Here is a 13,464-nt window from a genome sequence, read left to right as displayed (position 1 = left end):
AATCGCCAGGAGCCACAGATCCAAGATCGGACGGTGCGGAGAGGTGAGCATTCCGATAGACAGCACGGTGCCCCAGCAAAAAATAGATTTTCCGATGATTTAAATGGCAATCGCCCAGTATCTTATTTTCCACTGGTGCGCCCACGTCACCCTTTATTTGGCAAAGAGCTACACGGTTGACCATCCCTTGTGGCTCCTTCACTCTCCACATGGGCTGGGCGCCCCAGCTTGAGCTATCTCTTCTTGGGCTGGACGAGCATCTCCAATTGTCCATACGAGAACCAGCCAATAGCCGTCTGCATCCTTTTCTCCATCGATCGGACTACACTTCCTCTTCGCCATTGATCCCTGGGACCGAACCTCTCATCCTCTCCCACCATGATCCCCAAGAGAAATAACTATACTAAAAACTGATGGAAGCATATGATGAATTGGCTCAGGTTTCCTCCAGGATCCAGCCCGGGTTGGAATCTTCAATCTTTTCCTCTTGATCTCCTCACTCAACAATATTTGAATCTCCATTACATTTCGATCGTGTGTTGGTAGGTGCAAGTACATATAAGATCTGAGTTCTTGTCTTATTTCATCATCTCATTATGTTGTTTTTGGCTCGACGGTCCGCTGACAAGATCGATTCTGCCATCCATCGATGCCTGATGCTTGCACGTGCACCGAAGCCATACTCCTCTATCTTCATTCCAGCCTAGGGTCGCTTAGTATCGATCGTTTGCTTGCCAGCACGAGGGGGACGGTGACCTAAAAAGCCCATCACGACTGGATGACAGAAGAGGCAATTGGATAACCTACATTTGACATCGAGTAATTGTGTTGAATGTAACACGTATATTTCTGTATTTCAACACAATCCTAATTGGCGAGACTGAGTCTTACAAGCTTAGGTGTGTTCAAGCCATTTGTGTCTTCTTCTAATGACAGAACCAAGCTCCGTTAACCAAATAAATCGTCTGCAGTGTTCTGACTAGTTTCGATTTTTTTCCTGGCTAATCTGCTCCGTGTACTGACTTCTGAACCTCATCTTGTTGCCTCAACTTCTAAATCTAACATGGAAAATTCTTCTGACAGGATGCTCTCCTCTGGAAGCGCGGCCGAGGCCCGAGCAACAGACCAAGCTGGATGAACGAGCTTCAGCACGGGAAACATTCAACCAGAGCTGATAATTGATACATGGATTGCATCTTCAACTATACTGTTAGTTGCAGACCAAAGTCTGAGGTTGCAACAACGTTGCTCTGCCCTTCTTCAGCTGGTAAACCCCTTTCTTCCTTGCACGCTCACGTTTTGTTGCAGCTCGTGCATATTTTTCTGAGTTCCCTTCATGTATCTCAAGTGAACAGCAGTAGCAATGTCGATCTCGTCAGTTAAGACAGCAGTCAACAATTGAGTAGTGACGGAAAGGATCAATCTGGAACCCACTCGTGGGATCATGATGTGTTTGAGTTCTACTACTAAGAGTCAGTAGAGAGCAGCCGTCGAGGCCAGCCACTCGCCCACCCCACAGCCGGGAGCTCGTGGGCGTCCTCTCCAGACCCCAGTTTCCTCCGATCCCTTCCATCCGAGCAGCAGCACCTCCGACCTCTCGGTGCTGTTCCTGGGCGAGGCCGTTCCCGGGAGGACGACGCGGCGGCGACGGGAGCTTTATTTACGAATACTTTGCCGGCGGCGGCGGTGGAGCGCGCCGGGGCGACGAGGAGAATCGGGGTGAGGGCGACGGAGGATTTGGCCGTGAGGGAATCGGTGAGGACGGCGCGGAAGAGTTACCTGGCTTTCCGGAGAAAAAATAGTACCACATCGCTAGCAGTTAGATCGATCCACTTGTTTAAATACACGGCCAGGTCGCACAGGCACGTCTACGGCATGTAGACAGTAGCAGAGAACATGTATGTATGTACAATGTATGTATTAATATATATGTACAGATAAATTATAAATTATGATGTATGTACATTAAAACATGTACATAAAAGGCGCTAGACATTAGCGCATGGCATTTTTGTCTCTCATTTTTTTATCAAAACTGAAATTTCTTTACACTAAATCTCTGTTATTGAAAGAATTTTTTGAAATTTCCTAAAACGCATAGATGTACTACCTCTGTCCATAAATAGACATCTTAGATTTGTATAAATCTAGATGTATGCAGACATTATTTAGTGTCTAGATACATCCATATTTAGACAAATCTAAGACATCTATTTATGGACGGAGGGAGTATGTAATTTTGTGATACAATCTTTTCCACTTTTTATGGGGGAGATCTACTTTTTCATATATAAATTCCCTAGTAGGTGAATTTGGGTTTGCGAGAAATAAAAGCTTCCCAACCAGGTTCCCTAAACGGGCCAGCAAGTTAGTTTGGGGAGCGTCGGACAAATTTTGCCACCCAGCCGCGTTCCTCAAACTTTTGGCGCGCCCGGCGCGGCCCAAAAACCTGTTTGGCCTGTCCAGGCCGTCCCCGACCCACAAGGCACGCACCCGGCACGATCGAAATGGCGGCATTTCACGGCAGGCCACACGTGTCATAGGTTCAACAGAGTCAAAATAGCGTCTAAATTTTTTTCCCTCCCGCTTTGTTCGTCTTCCCTTCCCATTTCATTCCCTCCCCCGCTTCCCCGCGCATTTCTCCCATCCTCCCACCATATTTGTCGATGTCGCTGCGAGACCACCAATAGATCTTGTTGCCGCCATGCCACCAAAAGGGAAGAAACCGAGGAAAGCTGCCAACGGGGCCTTCATTCGGCAGCGGGCGTAGCCGCTGCAGAAGGTGAAGCCGTCGGGGATGACTGACGAAGAGTGGCACGCCATTCTCACCCACGCCAAGTTCGGCACACAAGAAAGGAACACATTCCGAAACTGAACAAATTTTTAAATAAGAACAATTTTCTAATTATTTTAAAAAAGACCAAAAAACCGATCAAATAAACCTAATATACCGGAAAAAACCGAAACGACAGAAAGCCTGCATAGAACCTTCTAGATTGTTCCCGAAACCCGAAACGACCGAATGCCTCTCGGAAGCTAATGTGGCCCAAACTTGCTGTCTCCCTGGCGATGACTTTTCAGTAATGAGCGATGTATAGGTTTTTCAACAACTCGTTATGCTAGTACATATCTTTGTGTGGCCCATGATCTGATTCCGGTGCGGCTCCTGTAGGTTTGGCGAGATGAAAAATTTGAATAAAAAGTTATACTTTGTTCATTCCATATTAGTTTTCTGGAACAACTAATACGAAACCACCACATAAGATAGGGTCATTTGCAAAGAAAAAGAACCAACTAGTACTCTAAGGGCTCCTTTGATTCAAAGGATTTGCATAGGAATTGTGTAGGATTTGATTCCTATGGGAAAAATTTCTTTACATGTTGTTTGATTCATAGGAACATATCCTATAGAAAAAATTCCTATAGAAATCTTGTAGTGTAATTCCTATAGAAAAAAGCATTAGCTCATACCTCATGAAAAAATTCATTTGCTACAATCAAACAAACTTCATCTTCCTATAAGTTTCAAGTAGACATGTCATTTCAATCCTATACCTTTCCTATTTCTATGCTTTTCCTATCCTTTAAATCAAAGGAGCCCTAAGTAGACAAAGTTTCACCTTTTTTTTGCAAACAAACTCCCGGCATTATTTGGCTCCACTTGTGGCTGGATCGGCGCAAGCAGATGCCTACCGGTGGAGGCTGGTAGTTGAGATAGTTGACTGGACTAATTGGCCCGCATATTGTGGACTCCACAAGCATAGCGCTCCTTACCTTGCTGTTGCTTGTCTTCCACAAACACAACAATAGACTTGCGGGACAGAGCAAAAGCTTGGTGTGAAGTCATGGTGGGCGTTGGGGAGATGATTGCGAGTTCCGTGGTGAAAGAAATCATTGGCAGGCTTACCCAACCCGTCATAGATGAGATCGCCCTGCAGTGGGGATACAAAGGGGAGGTGCAGCACATGGTGGAGAAAATGAAAGATCTGGCTGCTCTGATGCATGATGCAGATCTTAGGTTGCGCCGAGGAGAAGAGAACGGACAAGCTGCAGGTCGATGGCTCATGAAGCTCAAGTCCGTCGCCTACGACATTGAGGACGTGCTGGACGACTTGGAAGCCCCGAATAGCCAACCAAAGGTACTTTAATCAAAAGACTATTTGACAGATCTATTTCTTTATGGAATTAGAATCCTTATTTGCAAGGACAGAGGCAATGGGTGGTCTAGGTACGACAAAACCCAGTTTTTTTTTTTCTTTGAGAACTTGTAAAGACTAGCTATTCAGACTCCGTGACCCAAATGCTGCCGTTATTAGAGAAAAGATATAACTTCTTTTGTAACCGAAGGATGATGTCAAGTTTCCTCACTCACTGGGGAAATACAGGAGACACTATTGATTAGTTCAAAATAAACACACTTTATCATGCAATTAGACACTTTTCTTTAAATTCATGAGTAACTTTTAGAAATTTCTTAGGAATATGTTCTAGTTTTTTCTTGTATTTTCTTAATTTTTATGGGAATTCATCTATTTCAGTTCTTATTATTCAATGCTGTCATTGACAGCCTAGATTTGAAAGAGATCGAAATGGTTGGGAGACAGTTCACTTGGGCGAATAGTCTTCCAGAGCCTACATATGAGAAGCTTGATCGCGTACTCATGGACCATAATTGGGAATCAAAATACCCTATGGTTAATGTGCGTGCTCTCCCTCGCATTGAAAGGCTTTCAGATCATGCCCCCATTCTCTTAACAACCGGTAAGAATATATCACAATGTAAACGCCAGTTCAAGTTCGAACTAGGTTGGTTACAGCGTGAAGGCTTTTCGGATATGGTTAAAAGAGTATGGGAGAGGCCTATTGCTGGCTCCAGTCCGATTCAGAGGTGGAATAATAAACTTCGCGCTATGCGAAAACACCTTGGGGGATGGGCTAGACATGTGGCAGGCCTCTTAAAATCTGAAAAGGTTCGTCTAACAACTCTGATCGATGAAATTGAAGCCCTTGCCGAAACAAGATTGCTATCTCCGCAGGAAATTGATTCTAAGAGTCAATATAATGCGCAGTTGGCTTTCATGTTGAGGGAGGAGGAGCTAAAATGGTATCAAAGATCAAAGGTACAGTTCATCCTTGAAGGAGATTCGAATACAAGATACTTCCACTCTGTTGCTAACGGCAGACATAGGAAGAAACTTATTCATTCTCTTGTTCAGGACGAGGGTACAATTGTTGGACATGAACAACTCAAATCTTATATTACTAATTATTATAAGGGCCTATTTAGGGAACCAGAAGAAGGAACTTTCAGCATGGAAGAATCCAGAATTCACGATATTCCCCAAGTTTCACCAGAAGAAAATGCTTTCCTGACAGCCCCTTATTCTGAGGAGGAAGTCAGAAACGCGGTTTTCCAAATGGAGCATAATAAAACACCAGATGGTTTTCCAGCTGAGTTTTATCAGAACTTCTGGGACATAATCAAGACGGATCTGTTAGCTTTATTTTCTGCATTGCACAAAGATCAATTGCAACTATTTCGTCTTAATTTTGGTGAGATAATTTTATTGCCTAAGGTTATGGAAGCAGAACGGATTCAACAATTCCGTCCTATATGTCTCCTTAATGTTAGCTTTAAGATTTTCACTAAAACCGCTACTTTAAGACTAAATTCGGTTGCTGATAACGTTGTGCGACCGTCTCAGACGGCATTCATGCAAGGAAGGAATATCCTAGATGGGGTAGTCACTTTGCATGAAACAGTGCATGAGCTTCATAGGAAAAAGTTGAATGGTGTAATTTTAAAAATTGATTTCGAGAAGGCTTATGATAAAGTAAAATGGTCTTTCTTACAACAAACACTCAGGATGAAAGGATTTTCTGATGAGTGGCGTGCTCTAATACATAATTTCGTTTTCGGAGGAAGTGTTGCCATCAAAGTCAATGACGATGTTGGCAAATACTTTCAAACGAAAAAGGGATTGAGGCAAGGAGATACGCTTTCACCTATGTTGTTTAACATAGTGGCGGATATGCTTGCTATTATTATTGAGCGTGCAAAAGCTGATGGCCTTATTGAAGGAGTAGTACCACACCTTGTTGATGGTGGTCTATCCATACTTCAATATGCTGACGATACAATTCTTTTTATGGAACATGACCTTGTGAAAGCGATGAATCTTAAGTTGATCCTATCGGCTTTTGAGAAACTTTCAGGTCTTAAGATCAACTTCCATAAAAGTGAATTGTTTTGTTTCGGCGAAGCCCAGGATGTGGCCTCCCAATATGCTGGACTGTTCGGCTGCGGGCTTGGTCAGTTTCCTATTAGTTATTTGGGCATTCCGATTCATTTTCGGAGACTAACAATAGCTGAATGGAAACTGGTTGAGGAAAGACTCCAAAAGCGGTTATCTAGTTGGAAAGGAAAATTACTATCTCTAGGGGGTCGATTGGTACTCATTAATTCAGTACTAAGTAATATGGTGCTGTATATGATTTCCTTCTTCCAGTTACCTAAAGGTGTCTTGCATCGGTTAGATTACTTCCGATCTAGATTCTTTTGGCAAGGAGATAGTGAGAAAAAGAAATATCGGTTGGCCAAATGGAATATAGTTTGTCGACCAAAGGACCACGGAGGGCTTGGGGTTCATGATCTTGAAATCAAAAACCGAGCCCTCCTTGGGAAATGGTTATTTAAACTTCTTTCAGAAGAAGGTATATGGCAAACAATTCTAAAAAGAAAGTATGTAGGCTCCAAAGCTTTGTCACAAGTGGTTTGGAAACCCGGTGACTCACATTTTTGGGCTGGACTTATGGCGACTAAGAAATTCTTTTTTCCTTTTACAACCTTTTCTATTAAGGATGGATCTCAGATACGCTTCTGGGAGGACAGATGGCTAGGACCTACAACCCTCCGAGAACAGTATCCGGCCTTGTATAACATTGTACGCCACAAATCTGATACCATCGCAACGGTGATGCAACAAACACCGGTTGAAATGTCATTCAGACGGGATTTGCTAGGTCCCAGACTAGCATCTTGGAACGCTCTGCTTCAACGACTCGAACGGGTACAGTTGACGTCAGGTCCTGATGTGGTTAGATGGAATCTACGCGAGAGTGGTAAATTCTCGGTGGATTCAATGTACAATGCGCTGATTCATTCTGTTACACCTGTTTACAAGAATACAAAAATCTGGTCTATGAAGATACCGTTAAAAACGAAATTTTTTGCTTGGTATCTTCGTAGGGGGTAATCCTTACTAAGGACAATCTTGTAAAGCGTAATTGGCAAGGTAGCAAAAAGTGTATTTTTTGTCATCATGACGAGACAATCAATCACCTTTTTTTTCAGTGTCAATTTGCGAGATCTATATGGTCGATAACCCAGATAGGTTCTACCTTGCATCCACCTCAGAGCGTTGCTAATCTTTTTGGCAGCTGGTTAAATTGGGTGGACCGTAAGTATAAAACCTTTATTAGGGTGGGGGCGAATGCCATCATTTGGTCGCTTTGGCTATGTAGAAATGACAAGATTTTCCATGATATTAACTCTTCTTGTTTGCAGGTTATCTACCGATCCACCGCTTTGCTCCGTTCGTGGTCTATGCTTCAAAGGACAGAGAATCGAGACCTCTTTATGGAGGTATCTTCACGGTTGGAGGATGTGGCGAAGGATATTTTTTTCCAACATGGATGGCGGCGTAATCTTCGGATTCAGCCTTCGGGGTCCTAGGCGTTCACCATTGTTGGGTTTTTCTTTTAGCTTATTCTAAGACTTTTGTTATATTGCGTGTGTACGATGATACTCTTCAGTGTGTGCGGCTGTGTGCATCTTGTTATGCAGAGGCCGGGTGTAATGCTTATTTATAAGTAATGGAAGCGCCCTTTATCGAAAAATCTATTTCAGTTCTTCATTCCACATAAACAAATGTTACTTTTTCATGGTTTTGTCTGTCTTAATCGACCAAGTTGTTCTTAAGTCTCAATTGATTTAGAAAAACGAAAATTTCAGTTTAGTGATAAGTGCAACTTGCACCCTTTCATTCAATTGCAAATAGTTGTACTTTTCATCACTATACCCAATTGCACTTTTCTAAATGATTGGGACATAAGAAAGTTTTAATCCAATGAGATTTAGCAAAACCATTTCTTTTTGTAGCTAGAAATTGTTGTAGAACAACTATATATTTGTATTTATATATATAGAAACGCTATTTGTATATAGTAGCATACGTTTTTTGACTTGATTCTAGAAAGACCTGTCTTAAAATTTTCTATTACAGTGCCATATACTCATACAACGAATAACCAAGCCCCACAAATTGAACAAAGTGAGGAAGAAAATAGACGAACTAGAAAGGGAGAACCTGACACCCAGGCTCGTAGTTCATCATGAAGCACGTCCAGAAGTGCGCAGAAACAATGAGACTTTTGCAGCCAGCAACAGAACTGGAATGGTGGGTAGGAATATTGAAAGGGATAATATAATCCAAATGCTCTTCAACACTGAAGCTGATGAGAATATTTCAGTCATTCCAATTGTTGGGCTTGGAGGTATAGGGAAGACTACATTAGCAGAATCAGTTTACACAGATGAGAGGGTCAAAAGCTTCTTCCATATCCAAGCCTGGGTTTATGTGTCCAAGGAGTTTGATTTGAAAAATATTGGGTTTGCCATCATGAAAAGCCTAGATAGCAATCTCAACCTTGACAAGTGTACTTTGCAACTTCTACATGATAATCTAGAGAAAGGACTTGCTAGTACAAGATACTTGATTGTTCTGGATGATCTCTGGGAAGAAGATGGAGATAACCTGGAAAAATTAAAGCTTATGTTACAATATGGCTCCAAAGGCAGCAAAATTATAGTGACCACAAGAAATATAAGCGTAGTAAGAAAACTGTGTGTTGGTAACTTGGCAAATGAAAGGAAAGTTTGCCCTGTGCCGGAGTCTACCCAAATCAATTTGAATATTTTAGCACCTGAACACTGCTGGGAAGTAATGAAGCAAAGGGCTTTCGGCCCTCGTGATCATGGCCGAAGTGACCTGGAGAAAATTGGAATACAAATTGCACAGAACTGTGGGGGGCTACCACTCGTGTTGTGTGCTCTTGGGCAAGTAATGTCCGAGTCAAAGGATGTCAAGAGATGGGAAGATATAAGAGACACAAAGATTGATTTGAGTTTGGAAGACTTGTATCAAAAGAAAATATTAGAGTGCCTCATGCCGAGCTATTATTACATGAAGGTAGACTTCAAAATTTGTTTCACCTATTTGGCGGCCTTCCCCAAGGGCTCCATTATGAACACTAATCGTCTGGTCCAGCAATGGGATGCTCTTGGATACATTCCTCATGAGTATGATGGTCAAATTTGCATTGACTACCTTCTGGGGATGTCATTTCTTCAAATTTCAGGATCTGCTTCGGTTAGTATTTAACGTCCTTGTATTTAGTGTTTGCAGATTGATGACTTGTCCACATATGATTCCTCATGCCTTCTTAGTAAAATGAATGGACGTGCATTAATTTTTATGACCAGCCAAAGCTTGCTTTTTATAGTTTTACCCTTTTCTTTCCAAGATTAGGAAAAATATCTTTACAGCTCTCGACTCTTTGTCCGAGCTGAAATTCCAACTCTCATGTTCTACTTTTCTCCTTTGTCCAATCGAAACCAGATAAATTCGTAAGGCACGCCAATTACAAAATTATGACCAAGAAAATTATATCGCAGAAAAGTGGGACATGCACATGCATGTTAGATCTTACAAAGTGTGGGTCTTCTGAATGATACAAAATAAATCGATTGTTGAGTTTTATGAAACTACAAATCTAAAATTATGGTTCCTTTGCTAGTTTACAAATGATGAAATGTAGTCTTAAGAAAGTTACTCTTTATTTAAAGAAGAGGTCCTTGCGATAACAAAATCTGTAAGTATAGTAGTATAAACGTTTTCTTTTCTTTTATCAAATTTACGATTTACTAGTCAATGCGAAAAATGTAAAGGAGTCCCTCGTGTATTTCTTGATAAAAAAATTAAGAACTAGCTTAAATATTAATGATACCATGTTATTACAATCCTACTGTTGATTTTAATACAGGAATATAAATAAATTGGTAAGAGCAGTAAATTTAATTATTGGTTTTCAATTATTGGTAACATACCAATTAATCAATTACTTTGTAACTATAATAATATGTCCAATGTGTTTTTGTTTTCTACCTCTACAGGTTAGTCCAAATTCAATGCATGCTAAAGCTCCTCGGGAGGTCATCATGCATGATCTGGTGCATGAACTTGCATCAGTAATTATTGCTGAGGAATTCCTTATTCTGGATGCTGATGATACCATACCAAGGAATTGGAAGGCCGCTATTCATTGTCGACACACACAGTTGATCAAATACAAGAAGCAAACCAATGTTTTCAAAGATCTACCAGGCAAGCTAAGATCTCTCCATTTTAGGAATTCTCAGGACCTACAACTCCCAAAAAAGGCATTTTCCAGATAAAAGTACATGCGTGTCTTGAATCTAAGTCCCTCCGGAAACATTGGAGGTTCAGTGAGGCTGCCATCTTCCATGCATAAACTGAAGCTACTTAGGTACTTTGATGCGACGAGCTTGCCAATCACATCGCTTCCTAAGTCTTTTATGAAACTGCTAAATATGCAAACTCTGATTATGTCCAATTGCTCACTTAAAGCCTTGCCCGATAATATGTGTAGCCTCCACAAACTTTGTTATCTGGACCTATCCAAGAATAAAAACCTTAGTAAGCTACCTAAGTCATTGGGTAAGCTCTCTAAACTCTCTTTTCTCAATTTATTGGGGTGTTCCATCCTCCAAGAGTTGCCGGAATCCATCTGCCAGTTGACATGTTTACAACACCTAAATATGTCAGAGTGTCTTGGCATTCAAAATCTCCCTGATAAATTTGGTACCCTTCCAAATCTATTGTTCCTAAGCTTGTCAGGATGTTCCAAGCTAACCAAATTACCTGAAAGTTTTAGCCTTAAGTATTTGAAGCATCTGAATCTATCAAACTGTCACAAGCTAGAAAACCTTCCACAAGATTTTGGCAATCTGCAAAATCTGGTGTTCTTAAGCCTCTCTGATTGCTACAAGGTTTCAGTGCTCCCAGAATCATTTTGTCGGCTAATTCACCTGAACGACCTAGATCTTTCAGATTGTCACGACCTTAGTGAACTCCCTGACTGTTTTGGTAACCTTTCTGAGCTTGACTCTTTGAACCTAACAAGTTGCTCCAAGCTGCAGTTACTGCCCGAGTCATTCTGCAAGTTGCTTAAGCTGAGGTATCTCAATTTGTCATATTGTATGAGGCTTGAAAAGCTCCCTTCCTCTTTAGGTGCCCTTAAGCTTCAATCATTGGACATTTCTTATTCAAAGTTATATGATTTACCAGATAGCATATATGAAATGACTACTCTCACTGAACTCGTGGTTGTGTCAGCGAAAGATAAAGTGTTTCTCAAGGCTTCTGACATAAGAAAGCATCTGAATTTGCCAGAGGTGATAGTACATACTGTACATCAGACAGAAAACAAAGAATGTAGCAGTATTGTCGAGCTAGAGCAATTGACTTGTAAAGAACTTCAAGTCTTACAGCTTCAAAATGTGAGGCATCCAGAAGATGCAGAAAGAGCGAAGTTGCGTGATAAAACAGATCTTCTGCGACTATATCTTAGTTTCGGGCTCCAAGGAGAGGACGACAAATCTGTACTAGAAAGGCTCATACCTCCCCGTACTCTTGAAACTTTTTATCTAAATCGTTACACAAGCAAGGATTTCCCTACATGGATGTCTGACGTCTCCTTCTACCTCCCTTCTCTCACTTTAATCAAGCTTTCTGGTCTAAGAACATGTGACAATCTTCCTCCACTTGGGGAACTGCCAAATTTAAGAAACCTAGTACTGGTGCGCATTCCCAATCTTAGAAAAATCGGCAAAGAGTTCTATGGAGAGGCGGGTGGAACTTGTACAAAATTAAGATTTATACGATTGACGTCAATGGAGAATATGGTGGAACTGTGGACAACCCTGTCAGGTGAAGAAAATGAAGAGACATTGATCCCAAATTTGCATAGTTTGGAAATAAAGGACTGCCCCAAGTTGGAGTTCTTACCATATCCCCCGAGGTGTATGTTTTGGCACTTGACTAACAGCAACATGGTTTTGCCAGAAAGGGGATTTGGGAAGCTTTACTCTTCCGCTCTTCCTTTTCATATGGTAGTAAATAACTGCAATTTTTCTCCAGAAAAGTGGAATAGATTTCAACACCTCCCCACCCTTGAGATATTACTACTTAATGACTGCAACGGCTTGAGGGTGTTTCCTGAGGCCATGCGATGTTTAACCTCTCTCACAAAAGTATGTTTGTGGTCACTGAAGGACCTGGTGACACTGCCTGAATGGTTGGGAAACCTCAGATCTCTAGAAAAAATTTCCATACAAAATTGTCCCACAGTGACATATTTACCGGAAAGCATAAAGAGCCTTCCCGCTCTCAGAGTACTTTGGCTGACAGAATGTAATGGCCTAACTGTATTGCCAGAATGGATGGGGCAGCTCATTTCCCTACAAGAGTTTTATGTCATTAGTTGCCAAAACCTGACATCTTTGCCTGAAAGCACAAGGAACCTTGGTGTCTTGAAGAAACTCTACATTTGGGGCTGTCCAAGTATGGTTGAGAGGTGCCAAGGGGAGGATGCTCACATGATTTCTCACATTCCAGAAGTTGTATTACAAGGAAAAACTATAGGTATGGAACTCCAGCAGGCCCAGTAATTTCGTTGACCTTAGTTACTTATTTCTTCATTTGCACATGGTTCTACAAAATTTGTGATGACTTCAGACAATACATTCTGCTTTGTTCACTTCTCTTTCTGCTTAGTTTTTTTTTTATTGCAGGGGCTTTGCTGTTAAGTAGAATAGTTATTACACCGACGCTCTGTACAATGTGGATCAATGTACTCTTACTGCACATGTTTAAAACTAGTGGTTTTAAATATACTTTTCTGCACAAAGTTAGTGATTTCTTGATTGTGTTGTTGCTTAACTGAGTTTGCACAAAACTCTGGCAGTTAGCTGATTCAGGAGGTTAAGAGCGACAATTCTTGGTCTTATGCAGAACAGGGCTCGACTTCCGAAAATGCTGGTGGGTCGACTTCCGGAGACGCAGAGGCATCAACTTCCGGAGACGTCGGAGCATCGACTTCTGGACACGGAGGGTCGACTTCTTGAGACCCAATCAGGAGATACGTGTAATGTTTTGTTCATTGTAATTGGTCGTGGATTGTCAGTGATTTCCCTGGTGTGAGAAAATCCTAATGATGGTTTGTTCCGGCAACCTATAACGTTTTACCTTAAGCTTTGTCCTGCACATACCTGTTCTTTCTTTTCAGTATGAAACTATGAATCTAGTGCATTCCCTATTGGCC

General features: G+C 41.5%; 1 long non-coding RNA gene and 1 pseudogene across 1 annotated transcript; both read left to right on the top strand.

Annotated features, from left to right (window-relative positions):
* The first annotated feature begins 228 nt into the window (after nt 1–228).
* LOC127338856 (uncharacterized) lies at nt 229–1,983 on the top strand. Its single transcript, XR_011754367.1, has 3 exons — nt 229–463; nt 1,084–1,267; nt 1,349–1,983. It is a non-coding gene; the product is annotated as an uncharacterized lncRNA (long non-coding RNA).
* A 1,668-nt stretch (nt 1,984–3,651) lies between these two features.
* Nucleotides 3,652–13,400, top strand: LOC127345634 (uncharacterized; annotated as a pseudogene).
* The last annotated feature ends 64 nt before the right edge of the window (nt 13,401–13,464 follow it).

Source organism: Lolium perenne, chromosome 3 (genome assembly GCF_019359855.2).
Source record: "Lolium perenne isolate Kyuss_39 chromosome 3, Kyuss_2.0, whole genome shotgun sequence".
NCBI classification, from domain to species: Eukaryota; Viridiplantae; Streptophyta; class Magnoliopsida; order Poales; family Poaceae; genus Lolium; species Lolium perenne.
The sequence above is the reverse complement of the archived record's forward strand: the minus strand, read 5'-3'. Positions and strand labels throughout refer to the sequence as shown.